Here is a 24138-nt window from a genome sequence, read left to right on the forward strand (position 1 = left end):
GAAATCGAATAAAGCTAATTTTGAATTTGAATTTGAATTTGAGTGATGTCACTGGCCATGTCATGAGTGATGTAATATGCGAGGTCATAAGCAGTGCATTGCAGGGCATAAGTTGTAATTAACTCAGGTCACTATAACTGTTGAATTTCACTGGTTTTGTATGAGTGAAATCTGAGCCTAATATAACCTCCCGGTAACCTTTGTTTTTTTTCAGGGACTATATATATATATAGAGAGAGAGAGATAATTAGAGGGTCTGTGTGTCAACTCTCTTCTGCCATTGGTCTGTCTGAGTGTCATTTACACTCTACTTCCACCTATGTGAGCAAATTGCATGGGGTAATAGGTCAATCCACATCAGTCCTTGGGTTTCTGATCACATGTTCACATCCACCTGAAAATGAGTGCACTTCAGTATCAGATCTGGTGGGCCAGCCTTATAGGTTTCAATTTTCTCTTTTTATAGTTCCCCTTTCATTTAATTTCTTATCCTCTTTTTATTTTAACTTTTCTTAAGAGGATATTATAGATCTCTAGACAGTGCTAACAGGTCGCTTGCATTCCACTCATTTCATCTGCACTGAGCCACATCCAACAAACCCACATCTTCTAAACCAAGAGACCATTATAGAACACTGTTATAATACATGGGATTCTGTAATCTCTGTATGAATGCCAGTCTATAATTTCTTTACAATCGGCGACTTGTGATGCACCCATTCAATGATTATAAAGAAAAGACGTCAGAACTCAACTATTATAAGCTATTACAGTTGAGCACTGATGTCACAATACCTGCTGCAACAGCCAGCAGCAGGGGCGAAAGGTAAGAAAGGACATGGAGCGTAATTGAAGCAGCTAGTTAAAGCAATGAAACCTGAATGTTGGGTTTCTTTCTTCTGCTCTACGTTTCCAGCTTACAATGAATGGCAAACAGAGAGAACATGTTTATTTTTTGTAGCCTTGGAGTGCTAGAGAAAAGCTAAAATCTTTCTGCATGTTTCTACACATTCCAAGCTACTGCAGCTTTAATTTCTTTAAAAAAAACTAACTTCTATTGAACTGTTTCTAATATCTCTTTGCACAAAACAGCTAAAGGTTTTTGATGTGTTTAATTTTGCACTAGAGGTTTTATTTTTATTCTTAGTATTTGCAAACATGCTCGCTCTTTCACATGAAAGAGATTTTAAGTGGGTTGTGGGAAAGGTAATGATGTGACCATGTATTATATGGGATAAAGTACCCCCCGGCGTACATGTTAAGGATATTGCAATTCACCTTGGAGTTCCATAACCTTATAAAGGAACTCAGCATACGGCCTCGTTCCACTATATAGCTATGGAAGTCCTTGGTGACTTGCAACATCCTTATAATGTACAGCAGGGGTACTTTATCTCATATATCATTGTTTTTTAATTCCAGGATGGCTAACTTGTAGGTTCTAAATTAGGCAGTCATGTTGAAACTTTAAAGCAATGATGGAGTAGGTACAATACATTTGCAAGATGGACACCCTCTACTATTTGTAGTTTCGTTATTGCAAGCATAGGCCCACTATATTCAGACTGCATTGTTTTTTCTTTTTTCCAATAGCAGTCTTTTAATTTATCTTGCATATGTTATTGAATCTGTGTATATTTTATTGTGGTTGTGTGAGATAGCGAAGAATGATTTAGAGGATGAAGGAACAGATGCATGAGTGCAAAAAAGAGTCACAGAGGGCATATATGATGACTAATTGAATGTCTAAACCCAGCAAGGACACATACGTCACTTTCATTCATAAGCCACACACATACCATGCTAATTGGGGGGTGAGCCTTGAAGTTATAATGTTGCTAGACAGAAGATTTTATTTCATATGCATAGCTTTGTTTCTAGTCATTCACAGTAAGTAAATAATCTTATACCTTTGAGTTTCAGACAAGAATATTGGCATTTTTGTAGGAGAGAATAAGGCATCCATTAGTGCAGACATTATTCGCCGTGTCATAAAAATGTGCCATTCGTTTGATTATCATTCTTTCTTCTAGTACCAAAGATGTTTATCGCTGAGCTCTCACTCTAAAGCAGGCGGCTCTTTAGCTGCTTTACGCTGATTCATATAGATGCTCACTTGTAGTTCTTGCACTAGTCATAACAGATCTGCCAAGTATTGTTTCAACTTGCCATTGTCTTAATGTTGATGGAATCTTTAGCTCCTCGTCCATTCCCTGGTCCAGTCCTGGTCCTCCTTCTTGCACGATTTAAGTGCAGGAAAGTGAAGTATTATATGTTGTGGGGGTTAGTCCACAACATGTAATTCTGTCATGATACCCCAAAGATGGTCCTTGGATTCACACTAATGAATCCTTAGCTCAGTCCTGGTAGAGTGGCAAAGAGTAGTCAGGCTTTACTAGAGGAGCGAGCCTTAAGCATTTCAGAGTACCAACATTGACGATAACTAATTGACACGACTCAAGAGAAATCTGACACCAATTCATTAAAATAGAATGTATTTTTATCTTAATTTAGACAGCAAAATGAATGGAATAGCATACATACAACTGGAATAATAGATTTTAGAAGCAATAGAAAATCAATGCAAAATAATACGGTGAAGATTTAACATTGCGGTCAATGAGAAAAATCACTAGTGACAAGTGGTCACTAGCAGGTCGAGTTGCATTGTACCCTTGCAGGGTAAAGTTGATGAGGGTCCTATAACCAAACTACGGCAGTCAGTTCAATTTTAGCTGGCCAATGGAGCCCGGGTGTAGAGTTGTCCTGTCTGTCCCTGATGCTGAACTGGAGTTGCGGGAGAGCTGCTTTTACTGCAGAAACAGTCCTGTGGGGGACAAAAATACAAAATGACAACAACAGTGTGGTTGCTGACGTTAGTCAAAGGTTGAATGTAATTTCCTCTTAATGCAGCATCGAGTAAAGAGGTCGGTTACCGGACTGGTGACCAACAAGTCTTGGCAGTGGTAAATGAAGCAGAAAGTAACTTTGATGGCCGGGGGTCCTGGGGAATGCGGCAGCTGCCTGTAACTTCATGGAAAACCAAAGGGGATGATGGACGGAGTGTTGAACATTGCAAGCACTCACCCCAAGTCCACTGATCTGGGTTTAATCTATCATCATTCTTTAGCTCACTCCGCCACCCATTTCGGACATGGCCTCATGGGAACAGTCCAGCCCGAACTGCTAAGCCATGTCTTCCCTGGACCGGAGACAAGCATCCTGGGACCGGTTTCTCGCTAATCAGCCGTCATCAGCCAGGCTTGCTTGAATCCAGTGGCAAAGTGAGCAAGGGACCCACTTCTGGGCATACCCTGCCAACTTAGGGCGAACAAAGCAAAACCAAAGGGGATGATGGGTGGAGTGTTGAACATTGCAAGCACTCACCCCCAGTCAACTGATCTGGGTTTCACCCATCATCATTCTTTAGCTCACTCCGCCAGTTCAGACATGGCCATATGCACATCAGTTTGACCCTGTGCCTCATGGGAACAGTCCAGCCCGAACTGCCAAGCCATATATTCCCTGGACCGGAAACAAGCATCCTGGGACCGGTTTCTGGCTAATCAGCAGTCATCAGCCAGGTTAGCTTGAATCCAGTGGCAATGGCAAAGTGAGCAAGGGACCCACGTCTGGGCATACCCTGCCAACTTAGGGCGAACAAAGCAAAACCAAAGGGGATGATGGATGGAGTGTTGAACATTGCAAGCACTCATGGAAGGCAGGTCTACAGTTCCAACATCGCACTAGTCCATCTGGATTTGGGTGATCCCTCGGAGGGCCCGATGGCCAGTGATCTTTCGGATCAGGAGCGTAGTTTTACCTGCAGTTTGCAGAGGACCTGTGCCACAAGCCCAGATGAGTCTGAGGGTGCTTCAGGCTTCCACAGGGGTATCTCTGCCAGGGAGTGCTGAGTTATTGCCAAGGACAAGGCTCGATCACACAGTCCCGCTTCCGTTGTCACAGGGACAAAGTGTACCTCTTTTGATTTGGTGCTGTGGGCAAAGTTCTGTTGTCGTTGACACAGGTCTCTTCTGCGGCCTTCCTTGATGCACGTGCCAGGGGGTCCTTTAAATCTTAGATTTAGAGGAGTTAGGGCTGTGAGAGCTGGTAGCCAATGGGCAGCTAGTCCCTACAGCTAATTCGCCGCTGAGGTGACCACATTCAGAGGTGTGGGTCACCTTTACGACCCAGAACACTCTATTCTGCCACTTCTAAAGATGGCAGAAATCGAATTTTAGTGTACAGACCAGGCTGCTCACCCTGGAGGTGTGGCTAGCCTTCTAGGGTGTACACCTCCCTGACTATCCAATATCCTGTCTCTGTGGGTGCAAATGTGCCTGGGGCAGGGGAGGGCTGTTTCCTCCACTGGTATCCCAGCCCTGGTGCATATCAGAGGTGGTGCAGTCCTTGAAGCTCATCGCATTGATGTGCCACTTCACTAGCCAGCTTTAGAGGAGGGGGAAGGTGTGGCCTCTTTCCTTCCCAAGCACGTGTTCCTGAATCCTGGGAGTGATTACACTGCCAGGCAGGAGGTCAGTATCCTTGCTTGGCAGCAACAGGCATGGGAAATGTAGGCTGGCCAGCCAGAGCGCAGAGAAACTGGGGCAAACAGGTGGGCAACCTTTAAAGTAGCCACCTGGGTGCATGCCACATCATCCAGGGTACGAGATTCCTGTCAGGGGTAAGAAGGCATGTTGTTTGATACCAAACATGACATATTTTGACGGTACCATAATGGAGCTGCCAACCTTGAGAATGCCTTGGTGGCAGCCCATGTTACCCGTGGCCCGCAAACATTTGTAGTAGTTTCTAACAGGGAACACCACAATAGGGACATATAGGCTTGCACTTATATGTCCTCTCCTTCAATACAATGCACCGTGCCTCCTGGGCTGAGGAGGCCTTCATTATGTCTGCCTGACATATATTAAAGATAGCGTACTGACTGTGCCAAACATGGTGAGGTGAGGGCACAGTTGAGTTTGAGGAGTTTTCACTAGTCCTGCTATCTGCATTGGAAGACCTGCTGTCAGTAACTTACTTGTGTAACTCAGGGTGGTACAAAACCATGCTGTAGCCCTGGGGACCCCTTCACCACCTATGCCCTGGGAACCCCTAGCACCCCATAGTAGGGACTTATAAGAGGGTACAGTCTTTGACAATTTTGAATTGCCAAGTAGAATATAACAGTTTTAGGAGAGAGCACAGGGACTGGGGTCTGGGCAGTGGACTCCAGTGCACTATCAGAGTCATAACCATCAGCATTTGGAGCAAAAGGTGGGTGGGGTGACCATATACAAATGGGCACTTTCCTACATTAAGCAAGAATGCAGCTTTCATTTAGCACGTGCTACAGTCACTTCCGCATTTTTAGAATTCTAGTTCCTTAATGTGGCAGGTTTAAAAGTGCTTGGAGCATAAGAAACTTTGAGAATCTTGATCAGCATTTGGTGGGAGACTGGGTTGTGGACACTCATACCTGCAACTAGAAGGAAGCTCCAATAGTTGAAATATTCTTCTGATAGAAATCACATGCAAGATGAAAGACATCACCAGGCAGTGGAAATAATTCCTCCCTAGAAGAATCCTTGTATAACACAAACATGTTCCATAAAACGGGGGCTACGGGACTGTGGTGAGCTATTTTATTAATAGAATATTCTTAGAACAGCATTTTTTCAAGTGGAGCGATACAATGAAGTTGTGTGGGGAAGGATACAACGTGACTTTGTAGAAATGCTTTAGAAATGCTTGCATCTGTGTAGTGTGTTTACAATAAGAATCACTTATTTAAAGGTGTGCACAAGTTTTGCTAAGAGGGGGCTGTCCCCCAGAAAAGGCTCAAGTTCATAGAGAGAACCCCTGTATGTTTTGTTATATTGTTCTTATAAGTGATGCTGTGTTGTGCTGAGTAGGCCTGGGTGGAGTTCGCGTAAGCGAAGTGACCAAAAAACTCTGCTGCGCTACATGGAGTTCCACAAGCGGTGGAGTGCTTCACGTCGTGCAGTTTATGCTGATTTTTTGTGCCGGGCGTTTGCCCTGCTCTGTAAAATCAGCACCAACTGCACCACGGGCAGCGCAAGAAGGCATTGCTTCTCTCTGCCACTCGAGTAGATGTTCTACTCGAGTGGCCGCTTCCTCAACAAGAAACGGAAGGTTTCTCAACGCGAATGGCAGCGATCATACATGACTGCCCATTTTGAGAAATCTCTGGGGTGGGGGTGTTTCCCAAGCATTAAAAATGTGGTTACATACATTATCGTTCACAGCACATTTTTGGAAAGAAATGCCCTAACTAGCTTAGGTTTTACATGCAGTTCTGAAATGCAGCTCATGAAATACCACCATAGGTCAGGGTGTGTCACCACAGAAGTCATGCTTTTGATTTTTCCAGTAACTAAATTGTGTGCCGCAAGGACATGCGGGAAGCTCTCCAAGTATCTGAAGCTTCTCTTACCTTCATTGTTCAAGGTGGTTCGAACTCTACAGACCACTCTGAAGATGGTCGTATCCATCTATGAGATCGCCGCTGTCCCACTCTTCCTTCTACACTCCGACTAGGGTGCCGCACTGCACTTCTTTATGCATTTTATTCACCAACACACTTCCTGGCTAGACCATACTCCACTCACACGCTTCTGTCCATCCATACACATTCATAACCTGAGGTCCGTGGATCCCAAGGGGCCCGCAACACCTACACAGTGGTCCACAACTGTTGTAAAGCAAATGAAATATTATCACATTTAACAAGATGTTAACATGCTCTGTAAATGTAAGGGAATGTTTTTTGGCTTGTTTCTTTGGAGGGTAAACATCAAGTCAGTATTTAGGAGCAGTGGAAGTACAGCAAACAGAATCTAGTATGGACGCTTAATAGCCTCAACGGATGCACTGTATGCGCCGGCAAAAATCAGCCTGCATTAGGAGCAAAAAGACTAGAGTCTAACGTATTATTTAGGGGCATATGTATGAAGAAAGCGTTTTGCGAGTCGCTATTAAGGATTCACATAAGGCAATGTATGTAGGATTCGCAACAATAATTGCGATTCCTACGTATTCCTTAATTGCGATTTGCAAATTGTGATTCACAATTAAGGAATACCTTTCCATTCATTCCTATGGTCCTAGAGCCCGAGGAATGAATGGGAAGACATTTGCAATTTGCGAGTACCCATTAGGTTCTCGCAAATTGCGAATGCAATTTCAAGGGTGCAAGGGTGTCAAAAGGACACCCTGTTGCACCCCTGAAATAAGCATGTAGACACATGTGGTGCACATACACGCCCTAAGCGCCGTATGTGTGCCACATGGCACTTTTAAAAATGCAAAAAGTGCATTTTTCAAAAAAATCGCAAATTACCACCAACTTGAAGTTGGTGGTAATTTGCGATTTCTGAAGGCAAAATCGCACAACTTGGGTGCTTCCTGAATTGCATTTATGGAATTGCAATTTGCGATTCCTTAAATGCATTCGCAGAACAGGGAATCGGAAATTTTACGTTTCCCTATTGTGCGAGGGCCTTTTGGGATGATACATCCCAAAAGGCTTTTTCCCATTCACAAACGGGCCGATTCTGAGAATCGGCCCGTTTGCGAACGGGAAAATTGCTTCATTCATATGCCCCTTAGTCTTTCAGAAATAAAACTAAATTTTGAACTGCTCCAACCATCTGAATTACTAAAATATTTCATAATTTACGTATTTGTCTCATGCTAAATTGTCTCTGTACTTTTGGGTACTGTTTTGAGGTTTAAATCGTATAAATTGCTTAAGTGTGGGTCCCTGTCTTTCAATAGTTGATCCATCAGAGGTCTTTGGAAGTTAAAAGGTTAAGAACTGCTGATCTAATGCTAAACCATCCTCTATGTCTCAATCTTTTTAGGGTGGCACAGAGACAAAGCACGGTCAGAATACAACTCCTGTCCTTACGCATGACATTAAAACATTTCCCTGAGAGGCAACATGACACACACACAGTCACACTATTCCACCTGTAGCATTGTCACGGAGTAGCAGGCTAATTGCCTGGAGATGCACTTTGATATCTTGCCAGGGATATCAATTGCTATATGAATGCAACAGAAATACAATGCAATACAACACCATGCCTTAGAGTACTTTGAGATGTTTAGGCTCTGATGCCTGGAATGGCTCGTTAGTGTTCTATATAAAAAGGAACGCAACATAACATCAATTCAATTCAATTCAATTCTTTATTTATGTCTTGGAACTCAAGCGAGGTCCACATAAAACAAGATATAACAGCAAGCATAAATTAAATTGATATAAATACAAAAAACATTGATTTAAAAAAAAAAACGTTATTACAAGTAACCTCCTTTTCCATTAAAAACACAAAATGTACGGCGGACAAAAGATCACTGCAAAGGAATCAGTGCGGGGCAGACAAATAACATAAGAAGGTACTGAATAACCCTATCATCAAAATATTACAAAATATAGCAGCAACAAATAGCAGGACATGTAAATTACATTAATATGGGTTCATAAAACATTAAAAAAATGTAAAACCTTCAGTGCAGATAACTTGTTTCGGGTGATAGAGAAATTCTCGCGACAACAACTGATTTAACATTATTCTTTAAAAATATTGCCTTTAGAATGTAACGGCGCGGAAGGATCAGTGCGGGGCAAAAGATTAACATCAAAAAGGGGAGAGGATGTGGCCTGAAGGCTAGAGTAGTCTACCTCGAAGCTGGGGGATCAGGTTGGATTCTTGGCATGGACGCTCAACATACTGTGATTTACGGCACGTCACTTAATCTCCTGGGGGCAGATTTACAAGACCCATACGTCACTTTTGCGCCTCCGTTGCGTCACTTTTTGTGACGCAGCGGCGACGTAAACAATGCGCCACATTGCAGCCCATTTACAACGTGACACATCTAGGGAGACGGATCACGTCGTAAACCACTGCGTCACATTATACCTGCATCCGTATAATGTATGCAGGGTGGGAGTTCCCACGCAAAAAGCCATGTAGAACTGACGCAGTGACAGTTACAACATTTCACTACGTCACTCTATGATATATATATATATATATATATATATATATATATATATATATATATATATATATATCTTTTTTTATCCTGGTACTAAACCAGGTTCTGCTGGTACAGAAAAGTCAGATGAAATGAGCTCGCTTTGTCAATCCAGCTCAAAATAAAAGAGTGGGGTCTGGAATATATCTCTTTCTTGGAAAACAGATCTTTTTGTGCAGAAATTCGACAGACGCCTAAGAATAGCCTCAAAATCTAAATATTTAGTGGCCGTCCATCCTGCCGTTTGAGAGCTTGTTGTGTTTCTGGACGGCTGGCTCCTATTTTTGGCCCCCTCGTCGAGGCACTTTCGGAAGCGTTGTGTACTTTAGACAAGGCCTGCGGCCCCCTTTGCTCCCCGGAGCAGGGGTCTGGAATCCTAGGTGTAGGGTTAAAGTCAAAACACTCTGCAGCAGACACCTAATGATGTTAACTCTTTCCCAGCAGTGGAAACTGTCCAAAGCATGGAAGGAACAGGAAGTGTCCTTAATAGCTAGGCGGAAGTTCCCATTTCACCATTTTAGCACTGGGTTCAAGGCCTCTGTGAGGATTCCTTTCTATACAAGGGCCCTCCATATGTTGCAACCTTTTGTACTTGACCTGGCTATTTTAAAGATCTCATTGCATACATGGGGATGATTTGTGCGCCATACAAATGAGTATAAAGTAAAAGTAAACTTGTAGGGACTGTCAGGTGACCTTCACACGACAATTCACAGCACGCTTAAGTGTAGAGTTACACTCCTGGTGCAGTTGTAAGAATTAGGGGATATTAACACATTAGCAGCATCTCTAGTGCCTGCAACAATCTCTTCATTCTATTCCACAATGTACGGTCCTTAGTAAACAATAACTTGGGCCTAACTGCCAGTACCATTATTAGTATCTTGACATGAGTATTTGCAAATATATCTCATCTGTGACCCATACTGTTTGACTGTTATGATTGTACTTTGATCTGGGGTTTTTAGAGAGTTACTACTTCTTGTAGCTTTCGTGTTTGCCTTGTCGATGGATCCTCTGGCTTCCTCATCCTGTGCAATTATAAAGCGCTATGCTTATTCTTGATTCGCTTATCTCTAGGCCCGCTTCGGCACGTTTCTCTCACCCTTGTGTATTACTTGACTGTTTATGGTTGTGCTTTGTTCTGTTGGCCTAGAGTTACTCCGCCTTGTACATTTTCAATTACCCTGTTGTTTGATCTATATGCCTCCTCTTTCTCGCTCAATTGTAAAGCGCTCTGATTCCCCAAGGGTCATGTTCGCGATATACAAAACTTTTAAAATAAACCAATATATAAATTAATTCATTAAATAAATAAATGCTGTTGACTGATCGTGTCTCCGTCAAGAGCCATTGAGTAACATTTATGACTTGGCTTTCATTTCAAGGAAGGAAGGACTTGTAGTGAGCACGGAGGGCTGGCGCCACTTCTCAAAAGCCTTTGTGTCTCTGGAAAATCCACTACCCAACAAAATTATTCTTGAACTCTCGCATTGTTTGGAAACATGTTGGCCATTTTGAATACTTGGGTATACGTTTTTTCATGTTCCACAGCATATTGGTAGACAAGTGTGTTACAATGTTGCTGCACCCAGAACATTGCTAGTTGGAGTTGTGTATTTATTGAACAGTTTGGGAAAACAGAAGTATTCTGAAAATCAAGTTATTATTTGCAAATCAAACTTTTAAATGATTTGAACTTTGATTCTAGTATAACAGGGCATATTATCAAGAATGGCGTTAAAATTATCGCTGCTTTAGCGTCAGGAAACTGCCGCTAAAGCGGCGATAATGGGCTTGATAATATGCCCTTGTGAACCTGGGCTTCTTTGGTAATTCACGAGGGCATATTATCAAGCCCCTTATCGCCGCTTTAGCTGCAGTTTCCTGCCGCTAATATGCCCCAACGTTTTTTAATACTGTTTCATACATATGTTTCTCGTGAGGTAAAAGTTATAATTCTCACACCAAGACTACTGAAAATTCATGATAGGTATATATGATTTTTGTGCTAAGGTATAATTGATATTTAGCAAGTGGTGTATATATATTGCTAATACATAGTTTGAAGTTCTTTTTTAATTAAAATGATAAGATGTTGAATGTATATTAGTTACTTGATTGTGGCACACTCACAGTTTCCAGATAATACACAACAGAGGCCATACCAGTGTATTTGATGTCCAAAGAAATACTGTAAAAGGGATGATTTTGACAAATATATACCTCAAAGTAGATGTGACACATGGGTATCAGTCCTAATGTATGGCAAATGAAAATACATATGTTGTTGATACCTGTACCTCTTATTGTCCGACACAAAAATGCTAAAGTGTTGACCAAGTGAATATAGTTTTAAAGAGAGGGGCTTGCCCACCTAGGGCCTCATTTACAAAAAAATGGCGTAGGGCAGCGTTGCAAGTCTTTTTTGCTGCGCTGCCCAAAGCCAATTAAAAAGGGCAGGAACGCGAGATATGAGATACAGTGCATTCCTGCTCTTTCAGCCAGCGCTGGTGCACAATTTGGTGCCTAGCGCCAACGCAGGCAACCTTGCACCATGGTGCAAGGGTGTCAGTGCTGTTGGCAGGATTGTTTTTGTGTAGGAAGGGCCACATGTATGTGTGAGCAAGTATGTCTGTATGTGTGTGTGATAAAGAGAGTAAAAATTAAGTGACAAGAAGTGAGTGAGATTGAGGCCCAGACTTTTCTATTCTTTGATACAAGGCAGCGCTGCACCAAAGTTGCTGTGCAGACTTGCATCAAAGGGGGAGATAAAAAATGTCATATAGCTAAAACCACACGCCTGCATTTTTTCTGTCTATGTGCGGAAATTTAAAACATTTCTCATTGTTATGCCTGCCATGAGGAGGCATATTTTGAGACAAATTCCTGTCTACCAATGTTTGTAGATTATGGAGGCACCACCCATGGAATGCCTCCATGATACAAAATAACACAAAACAGAGCATAGCACATCTTTTTGTTGCATTGGGAAACTATCCAACTCAAAGTCTTCAAATGTTTTGATGGTAGGGTCATGTGACATGCCTTCTGGAACAATTCAGGGGTAGCGGTCATATGATGTCATTTCCTGTGATTTAATTAAGGTCAAAGGGTATGTGATGTCACTTTCGCTACCCCATTCATTTTGGCTACTTGACGACCATGCCTATCAAGCAGCAAATAGAGTTCAAGATCCTTTACACAGTTCAAAAAGTGTTACTGAACATAGACTGACTTTTTTTTTCAGAACTGCATCTCAAGCTTCATCCTTGTGAGGTGATTGAGATCTTCCAAGTGGAACTACTCCAGAGGTTGTAAGAGTAAATATCTTCCTTCTTTATAGCTGTCCTGCAAGAAGTGGTGGTGGTGCAAGTAGTTTCCCGACACTTTCACCTTCCATTGTTCAGCCTCATCCATGCTATTATGAGTTGTCCATAAATGGTCAGTAATAGTTGTATTCACTATGGTCAGTATATATACAAGACTCATGGAGGCACTTCACACATTTTCCCTCAATTATCTGTCTCCTACATGCCTGCTCCTTGTTTCCTTTTTTAGGTTTCTGTTTTTTTGATTGGTGGCACTGTCATATATATACTGTACCCACTGTCCTTAATTTGTGCATGAATTCTACTGACCCTTGGTTGGACAGCAACTTTTCATTCATTTTCATAATTCATAAATTTAATTTGTGTCTTCCATCGAGACTCCGTGTTGTCACTGATATTCATCTAGTACCTAATAGCTTGGAATTATCCATCGAAGACTGATGGAAAGTAGGTAGTTAAGGTTTCCTTTCATTCTAAGAAGAAAGCAGTGGCTGTTCATTTCCATCAAGCTGGCTTTGAATGAATCCACATGAATGCTAATGTGAAAACCAGCTCAGGAAGAGATGCTGAAACTGAATTGGTATTGATCTGGTTTCTCATAAGAAATTCACCGTTCAAAAACTAAGAAATATCACGCAATCCATAAATGTGATTTGAGGCAATTGAACAAAAGCTAATAAAATCAAAGCAAGTGAAGGGCTTACATCTCGAGGCAGACAACTGAACCATACCAATGGAGAGGTAGGCGTTCAAAGTCCATGAAGTGACACAATTGAGCAAGGAAGTATTCAAGCACTGTTGTGTTGCACTTAAATCTTTTATAGCAGCTCTGTCAGTCATGATGGCAGGAATTAGCTGCCATTTTGGACTGGGAACATTGCACACCAAAATTACTAGTAGAGGATGTAGGAAATTGGGTTACTGGTTGTGGGGGTGCAAGCCTACTCAACCAGCAACCACAACTTCTGTCAGGGTGAAGCCACAAGCAAACACCAAATTGACCTGTGCTTAACCCAGTGCTTAATATGATCCAGTGGTTTCGAGTGCTTAGCACCAGCACTTAATTGCCAACATCGGCACTTGAAACAGTCTGCCACAGGTAGACCTATCTGGCTAATTTTGAGATGACTAAAAAAAATTATTAATTAATAATTCAATATACATTAAAAACGAGTTTTATCTGCTGCTCAAGCCATTCTTATAGCTTTAAGGGGCTGAAATAGTCCGAATTCTCACACTTGTAGAAGTGTGATGGTTAGTATTTGTGTAGGTTCTGTCATTGGCAGCATGGCAGGGGCAATGTGTAGTTCAAGCTGCAGTGGCCTCCTGACATGAGCCCTGGCACTTCTAGCTTTACAAATTTAGCCACGCTTAACTTAGAGGCAATATGTAAGGTATTTATGCAGCACTTCAAACAGTAAAAAAGTGAAAACACAACACAACAAAACTACCACACCAATTTAGAAAAATACAGTAAACTTTAATGAATTATTGGAGACCAAAACAACAAAAATCCAATCAGTAGAACCAGAGCAATTCAGTTTAATGAATTAAGGAAAATAGTGCCAAAAAGCACAGAGCACCAACTGTGGTTACCTGGTTGTGTCGGACGGGGACAAAGTCACAAGTTCAGGCCAGCTGCGATGGAGCGCTGGCCGGATATAGGGACCAAGTTAGGCCAGCTGAGCAAAGTACCTTAAATCCTATATGCAGAGCGTTGCATTATCCCAATTCACTCCCACTTGAAAGCTATCACTTATTAAATGTAATAAGGTAACCCAGTGGTATCCTCTGGGAGAGGTAGTGTGATGTATTCCTATAGGTTCTGTATAGATCCCCCTATTCCTGACCCTATTCTGGTTAACAAATTAACTAGCAGCCATCCCATGATGCAGAAACCGTTATCTGATTAAGCCAGACCACGGCACAGGAGCGCGTTATCTGATTAGGTCATAACGCTTGCCATCTAATTAGGCAAGCAATATTCCTCCAGCCCCTGATAAGGCATACGGAGTTCTCAAAACAAATCAAACCTATGACAACCTGGAAAAATCCCTGCGGCCATTGTTTTGATTTCTCAAAGAACTTCAGTAAAAGAATGTGCTAACGACCAGCTCGTATGACATCCTTATTGACGTATCTATGTCCATCCTTACGTCAATCTCGGCACCTTACAGGTATAAATATTACCGACATTGCCTTAAGCAAACACACGCGGTGGTGACGAGATCGGAGCAGCGAGACTTGCCGAAGCCCAGCAGAGAGCGAAGCCCACTGGCGCTGCCCCGCCTTCCTGATGCGCTGAGAACGAGACGCTGCCTTTCTCCTGCCGAGAAATCCAGCTCCGGCGCTTCCGAGCAGCCCTTGCAGGCAGCTTGGAATATCGAGACCACAGACGAGAGATACCATCCCTCAACCATCCTAGATCTCAGGTACAGAACTGAATAACCCCTTGCAGAGAATTCTTGAGTCAGTCACTTGGCAAAACAAACTTAACTCAAAACTGCTACTTTCTACTCCAGCCCACGTATTAGGCTTAGGTCAGGTACACCAGGGTAGGCGTGGTTAGAAGCACCAGTTGAGTACGATTAGTCGAATGTATATGTGTATGTATATATTCTATCCATTTTAAATAGCATATGGCTTAGCAACCATATCAATGCTTTTACAGTATTATTTTATACTTCTGCTTTTATTGTATGCACTTTACTTAACCATAAGTATTGCAATAATATCGATTCATTTCTCTTGTACGAGAAAAGAGACTGATCAATAAACAACATCTTTTATTGAACACGCCCGTCTCTTCCTTTTCTCTACAAACTGGTGAAACTAAGAATGCACGTACTGACTGAGTAAAATAAGTTGTCTTTTGTTTTCACACGACTCTAGAGATACACTCTTGATTAGGGGAGAGCAAAGTTGTCATGTTCTATGGTTGTCAGAAACTAAATCCCTTCTTGTCTATCCAGGGAGGTTCAACTCCTCCTTGCCTATTCGAGAACGTTTCTAGTGAACTCTGAGCTAGCTGGCAAACCCAAAACTTTAAGTCTAATATCGACAGTAGAAGACCTAGTTAACGTCTGGTCTAGGTCTATACTATTGGAGGTATTATTCCAATGCGCAGAGCCTATTGGGATAATAGGAACTACACTACATGGCGCCCAACGTTTGGAAAGGCGATAAAACTAACGCAAGACTTTAGAGTAACTCAGTCGTGCTCTTTCACTCAGACCCTTTTTTCCCATAATACTCCAAAGACGTCTGGAGTGGGTGAGAGGTAAAATCCGCCAAACCTCGCAGGAGGGAACTCCTATGTATGGTTCTTGGTTCAATCAACGTTGAAGGATACACTGTTCCAAAATATTGTGCATCTAATCTTTGTTTCCATAAGGAACCTGATCTGCAAACAAACAGAATAACCTTCCTGACAGTAAAATGTCAGAAAGTGATGATGAAAGAGAGAGAGTTAGATTAGCAGCTGAACTAATAGAAGCTGATAATACTATGCAAGAAGCAGACCCGGATATAATACTCATCCCGGTCAACAAAAGGAAATCTGTAACTTTAAAACTTACAGAAAATGGACTGACACCAAGAGGTGGTACAGTCATATTCGTAATTGAGGCACACGAATATCGGCAGACAGAGGTATTCTATTCATGGATAAACTTTCCAGCAGCTAATGCTGTAACAAAGGTCTTCCACTATTACAAAACAGAGGAACCTCCTGATGAGTACATTCCTTTCGAGGTAGTGGAAGTACCACTCAAATTCCAAGAGCACCTGCTCTTGTTTAATGGCGCCCTAAAACATAATAATCACATCACCAGGCTCGGTCCACTAGGTAGACCAGGAGCAACGTGGCCGGTCCTAGCCGGATACACACCACATCCAGACATCGAAAGAATGTCTGCAGCAGATCTTTTAGTACAACTAAAACAATTAATTAAAATATATAGACAATTAGTCCAATATGTAATGCGGACTTCAACTGTCCAACCAGTAATTAAAATTCCACAGCTGACCCCTCATCAGGGGAACACAAATAAAATTACACCACAGAACATACAGTCCTGCCTAGGTAAAGTACCAGCTAAACGGGAACAAATACCATTCTGGTTAGCAGAAAAAATCACCCAAATAGAGGCGGTATTCCCAGATACCACCCCGGTAGAAAAAAACAGGATTCTGACTATCTGTCTTTCAATGGGAATCGCACCACACGTGGAGGACTGTGACACTTGGGGTACAGTCTTTGCTTCCATTTACACAAAAACACATGGAGTTCCATCCATGTCAGTAATACCAGATGTGCTAAAACAAATTCAAGACAAATACGGTCCAGAACCCGCTGTAACTCTCGGTATGAAATTACTAAAAGACTTCAAGAAGGTCTCGGCAATATTACTAGCCAACATAAAAGGAGAAGCAGCGAATGTGGCGATCCGCCAGAGGTTAAAAGAGACAGATATAGCAGACCAACCAGCTGAAATTGCCAGAATTATAGAAAAATCCTATGAAGAACTAGGTAGAGATAGTTTGGGTGGAATACCAGTGAAGCCCCAACTAATTGAAAGTCCTGAAAAAGTATTTATTAAAAATAATCTAAACAGTCAAAAGAAGAACTAGGATGGAAACAAACAATCCAATCCAAAAGAAAAAAGATTCCAGTCCAGAGGAAGGTCTCCTCGGCGGAGAGAAAGATCTCCGGACCAAGGACCCAAGTCTCCCCAAAGGGAGCCCTCTGTGAAAAGATACAACCTTAGAAATAGGGATAACATAAAGAAACCTGATAGATATCAAGATTTTGATACACGTCCCTCTCAATCTTTTCAGACTTCCTCGCAGAAATCGGAAAGAAGAGGACGATCGGAACCCAGGGAAGGGCACGTCAAGTACAAAGACAAGGAACCTGCTCATCCAAATAAAAAATTACAGTTTCCAAAGAAGAAGGTAGCCAGTATTAAAGTATTCAACAATGCCGAGAATACTGAGGACACAGCTGAAAAACGGAGAGTGGGCTCAGACAATGCTAGACAGCGCAGCAGAAGTGAGCATAGCACGCAAAGTCCTTATGAATCATCTGGAGACAGTGGACACGAATGAATACATTCAAGTGGAAACTGCAGACACCAGAGTTAGCAAACCTCACAAAATATATGAAATAACTTTACGTATAGAAGGGGATAAGACTAGAAAAATAAGGGGCCTTTTTTGGGATAATCTCTCCAAGGGCTATGACATCCTTCTAGCTGAAAAAGATTGGCCACCAGAGTTTGTCAGGGAGTGCCCACATGGCGAAGAAATAATTATGCCTGCCTTCTCAAATCATATTCCAATTCATAAAAAATATACACTTGCAAGAAAGTGGGCAGTAGCTCAAGCTCCTGCTTTATATAAAAATCATGTGGGATGGGATGAGGAATCTCCTCCACACAAAATCCAGTTAAATCACAACCTACTGCACAAAGGCAGTATCCGATTAAGCAAGAAACTAAAAAACAGGTAAAAGAAATTCTAGATCAACTAGAATACCAGGGGGTGATTGAAACTTGCACCTCACAAATGAACAACCCTTTGTTTCCTGTCTCCAAACCAGACAATTCATATCGTCTAGTTTTGGATTACAGACACCTTAACTCATGTTGCAAAACTTTTGCAGTGCAAAACTCGCATAGTGCTGCACTAATGAATAACATAGTGCGCAAAAAATATAAAACAACATTAGACATCTCTAATGGATTCTTTTGTCAAAATATAGCACCAGAGAGCAGATACTTGTCAGCGTTCTCAATAAATGGCGCTCAAAAAGAATTCTGTCGGTTACCCCAGGGGTACAAGAACAGCCCAGGATTATTCTCAGCGAGAGTAACAGAGTTACTACAAACATATGATGACGAAGCATTATCTTATGTCGATGACATATACCTAACAGATGATGACTTGGATACTCACTTGAAGAGAGTGAACACCATAATACTTGGGTTCGCAGCAGAGGGTTACAAATTCAACTTTAAAAAATCTAGAATTGCCCATCTAACAGTCCTGTTCTTAGGATATGAATTATCAAGTGAAGGCAAAAGCCTGGCTGACAATTTCCTAGAGAAATGTGCCGTACTCCAAGCACCTAGAACACTAAAAAACCTACAGTCAATTCTAGGCTTCCTAAATTTCGGAAGAACATACATTGCAAATTACGCAGAAAGGGTCAAACCCCTTTATGATCTAATAAAACCAGATTTAAAAAAAAACAATTGGACTCAAATACACACAGAAATTCTGAGATCCTTACAAACAGATATGTTACTTAAAACAAAATTAGAAACACGTGATAACACACGCAACCTTGTGATTCGAGTCATCCCAGGAAGATGCGGATTCACATACCTGACCTCTAACGAGGGAGAAAAGGTACCAATTGCATTCAAATCACACTTGTACACAGAAGCTGAAAAGAAATTCAGCATTAAAGAAAACATTGTTCATGCAGTTCAAACCGCAATAGCTAGAGAAAAAGATAAAGCTGACGGTAGACACATCACAGTCAGAACAGCAGAATCAGCCTTTGAGGCATTAACAACCCCGTGTAATTTACCAACAACAGCATTGAATCCGGAATGGATACAATGGGTAAATTCCATTACAATGGACAAAGTAAAATACTACTTTGATCCAGAACTAAAGGAACTAAAATATCTAGAATATGAAAGAACATTCCCTCTGCCAATCGACATTCTGCCATTACGACAGTACGCTTGTGTAATCTATACAGACGGACATGCTCAACCCCCCGTTTGGGGAGAACAAGCATACAACCCCACATGTGAGATTACAAAAGAAGTGTGGCGCGGAGGTAAACTAAGACCTCTATTAACAAAAACACACTCAGTAGAAACTAATTCAGAACAACAGACTGAAATAATAGCATTGAAAATGGCGCTAGATAATGCAGATCGCGAATTCCCGACACTTATAGTGTCCGATTCATATTACTGCGTCAAATCATATAACAACGATTTGCAGAAATGGATTCAAAACGGTTACAAAGATGACACAGGTGCAACAATAAAGCAAAAACTGCTTTGGGAACAAATAGTTCTGTTAAAAAGAGAACTACCAAAGACTCACGTGATACACTCACTGAGTCATCAGCGTGATGGCGTTCACGTTGCAGGGAATTCATTGGCTGAGAAAGCCACAGCGGTAGCAACTGAATCGGCTTCCGTAGCTAGAAAAAAGCGTGCAGTAAAATACATTGACGGTGAAACAATGCTGGCGGTGAAAACGTCATCAAAAGGCGACTGCTCAGCGTTACCGATCAGTTACCCACTCAAATATACATACATAATCGATGCAAACTCCGTTCCTTTTGCTCGAATCCCTGGAGTGGGGGATAGAGTGATTCCAAACATGGACAGGAGAGGCTTGTTAATAGCAGACGCACATATGGGCGAGGGTCTCAGACACCTCAAACTAAAAGATTCTCTGGAAGAGTTACAATCAGTGTACTGGTGGCCAGGCATGGGCCTGCATCATACCATTTTTGTAAAAAACTGCCCAAACTGTAACAGAAATCGCAGTGGTGAAAGAAACGGTATATTACCTTGGCGTTTCACACCAGAAAGGATCAACAATAAAAAATAAACCCAATATGAAAAATGCGTCGTATTAACATACAGGGACTAGTTTTCACTTATAATGTAGACCCCAACTTTCGGCTGACGCCAGAACTGTTATATCAAGATTTGCAAGTCTATAATGGCATATACGCTAGAAGCATGCTACGTACTGACCAATATCTTTCCATTGCCTCTCGGGTTTGTGGGGAGTGCTTGGCCAGAATGAGCATTGCATTTGCGGGAATCTTCTCACTTCCTTCCTGAGGGATACGGGATGGTGTAAAGAAAAAACCAAAGGCAGAGAGCGATCTATAACAGCAAAGGTATTAGGTTCGGGAGCTGGGTGGGTCAAACATCTAATAAGTGTCCAACGTAGTCTAAACAACCTGCCAAGAAATTCTCTGAAGGGATTCAGTCCGTACGAATTATTGTTTGGGACTAGGATGTTAGTCTTAGATCTTGACAGTCAGACTTCAGTGGTGAAAGAAAAAAGCTTTGATATCAAAGATCGTTTGGCTATTTTGCAGGACTTAAACGAAACAAGAAAAGACCTGAGCAACATAAAGTTGAAACAACAGCCAACAACCACTGAAGAAACACCGCCTGTCCCAGCAAGACCTGTCTGGATTCCAAAAATCGGGGATCTAGTCAGAGAAAAGATCGCGGTAAAGAAGGAATTTGGGCCTTCTTACAGAAAAGCAGTTCCTGTCTTGTCCATCAACGGGACAAGATCAGTTGTACTACCGCCGCTTGCTGGTAAAAAGGAGAACCGAGTTGTATCCATCGACCTGGTAAAACCACAATCATGTGGCCGATAACAAACAGTAGGCCAAGTGGACTCCCGATAAGTAGTAGAACACCGAGGTTTGCTACAAGTACAGAGGTGCTAACTAAAAGGCTAATCACATTCGAAACGCCTACAGAACAACAACAAGGACTATGCAACAATGCAATGGAACTCACACCTCTGAAAACCCAAATAAAAACGTTTAGTAGAGACACACCAACCTACAATGAAGTAACAAATGAATATGCAAGAAACAGTAATCCTGAAGCAATTGGAACAATTGATAGAACAGCATCTGGCTACTTCATAAACTTCAATGATTCCTCTGAAGACCTCAGTGAATCAAAGACACAGCCATCAACAAAAACCCTTAAAGACAAAGCTAAGGAACTTTTGAAACAACTGAAAGAAACCTATCTGATTTCTCCATGGATTGAATTTTGGGTGTCCTTTGGTGTATTTATCCTCATACTTTGGCTCATCATGGTACTATGCTTGGGACGCTTCATTGAGGGAAAATATGCAAAAATGGACACAGCAAGCCAGAAAATCAACTTGATCCTCAAGCCACACACGTCTTCACACGTCGAGAAAAGAGAACTTTCTATAGTCAACTTCACAGCCAATCCTATACCGGGTGGGGTAGCATGGGACAATACTGACTATGAAATTTATGGTCCGGTTGAAATCCTCAAATATCCACACCAAATCAAGATCTCGTTGAGTGACTTTGTAAAAACCAAACTCATTTGCTGATGATTGGGACTTTGAAAGTATTAATGACATGATGTCTGACCTAGTGATGTCTGCTAAATTTACCAAACATGATTATTTGCAGGGTTCGTCTAATTATGATAGTATGTACTGCTACAACCACTATGGTAACCATTTTCTACATAAATCTGCACAACCTAGAAATGTTTTAAATTATAATCAATGGGAACATTGTGCAACCCCTCCAAAAGGAAGCTCAAGAACCTTTTATGACAAATATTCATATTTTTCAGGGTTCAATACAAGTAAAGCTGAAACATTTTATTTTAAATTGTCAAATAAGACAGGAACAAAAACCATGCTTACAAACACAAAATTGATATATTCTGACTCATTTTTTGAACAAATGAATACATTTGGTTTTGATTATAGGGACAAAAATGTGGAAGTGAAAAGTGTTTGGGGTACAAGAGAATGGCAAGTTCAGGGTGTAGAATCATTGTTTCGAGCCTGCATGATCCCAGAACAAATTATATTCTTGAATGACACTATTCAACAAACTACCTGTCTTGGATTAGCCAAAATCAAAGACTTAAATAAACCGTCTATTCCAAAACCAACAATGAACAGCAATAACTCTGCAGATGAAGAGATAGACGTAAACTATGTATTAAACCAAAACAGAACAAATCCTGATTGGAAACAATGGTTAATCTGGCCCACAGATACTAATAACTGTCAAGACAGATTCCTGAACAAAACACAGGGGTTCACATTGACCAGGCCAGACCCTAGATATTCCCAAAGACAACACCCAGGGATAATCACCACCTACAGTGTGGGCAAACTCTGCCTTCAATGGCTACAAACTTCTACACTGACAGAAATTAAGCAACACCTAACTTTACTTACTGATGGTGCTGACTTGCGTGATTTCATTATGGGACCGCGCAAACAGCGTCAAAAATGCTTCATAGCAGCCTCTATATATGCAGCTTACAACGAGGCCTGGAAGATAACTCAAATTGAGACAGCAGAAAGTATACGGGAAATTGACCGTATTAATTTGGAAAAATCGCTTTCTGTAGTGGACAATGGGTTAATGACTCTGTCCTCCAGAATTTTTTCATTGGACAGCATTGTGTCTTCAGCAATCGACATAATATCGCAAGACTTACTGTTGTTACAACACGGTCAGTCGCAATTGCGTTCTATTATACAGCTTGGATGGACGTTACAAAATCTGCGTTCAGGCTATGTGCCTTGGCGTTTAATCAACACAACGTCACTATTCAATATCTTTAACCTTACTGATAAACAAATCAGTATGGCACAAGAGGGTGCTGATTATACAATCCTGAGCATTGAGAAACTCGAGAGATTACCATTGACAATGTCAGAACGACCTGTCATTGAATGGATAATACATGGGATAATTAATATTCCGATATCTACTTTCAGGTTTCAATACTGCCAAAAATATATACAGGCTGGCATGTACGAAAAATTGGGAAAAGGGTACATTAAGTCAACATGGAACTTGCCCTATTCACATGCATGTGTCAGTAATAAAGGACAGAAAGTGTTCCTTAGTGACAATAATTGTGCAATGTCACTAAGCGGTACACTTCTGTGTAATGGAATTAGTTTGCATGGAGCCTGTGAAGGGAACTCAAATAACCTTTCATGTCACCAGCTAGGCACACCTGCAACACAGATAGAACCATTCTTTAAAAGACTCTATAACGGGAGTTACATCCTAATTGTGGATCGCAGATGTTGTAGTCTACTGCCCGGGGTTCCTTATCTCATAAGTACGACTGCGAAGGTCATGTGCTGTGGACGCTTATTGTTCCCCAGCTCCTTTCCAGACAGGGAGGCAAGGACATGGCCTAACTTGAAAATTACTTCTATTTGAATTGATACTTTAAGCAGAATGAAAACAGTGCTTCTTCAGACGCCGACCAGGCTCACGTCATCAAAAGAAACGTATGATCTCCTAGTCGCAAGGACGACTGCAGAGATTCACTCATTGTTATCAACTAATTCCCCCATACATTTCGCAGAAATCCTGAATGAAATCTTAAATATTTCTGATACCAGTGGAGTCTCAAATGTATTTAAGACATTGTTTTCAGGGGCATTAACACCATTCAAAGCCATACTGGGTATTTTTCCAGACCTCGTCCATTCGATTTTTGGAGGAGTTCCCCTCATTTTGGGACTAATTGCAGGAATCCTATTCTTGGTCCTTATATTTCGTTATGGCAAACCATGTCACAGACAAAACACCTGCGACAAGGGAAGAAACAATCCGAGCCATTGGATACCGGGACCGGATATCAAAAATCCCGGGACTAACCCGGCTTAGAGACCTGAACATGACTTGGTTTCTTTCATTTCGGCCGATATGGCAAAGATGTGTTTTACCTGTATTAAGGTGCATGCTGTGCGGAGAAGAATGCGTGTTGGACACCTGTCTGACGCTACAATCGGATGCGCCAATGGATGCAGAAACATTGTTGGGTCCGGTAACGGCTCATGCATTGTGCTGCCCTCAACGGCTGCCAATCCTGATGACGGCATTCGTGGAAACTTCACCACTACG

This window comes from Lissotriton helveticus, chromosome 9 (assembly GCF_964261635.1).
Source record: "Lissotriton helveticus chromosome 9, aLisHel1.1, whole genome shotgun sequence".
Lineage (NCBI taxonomy): Eukaryota > Metazoa > Chordata > Amphibia > Caudata > Salamandridae > Lissotriton > Lissotriton helveticus.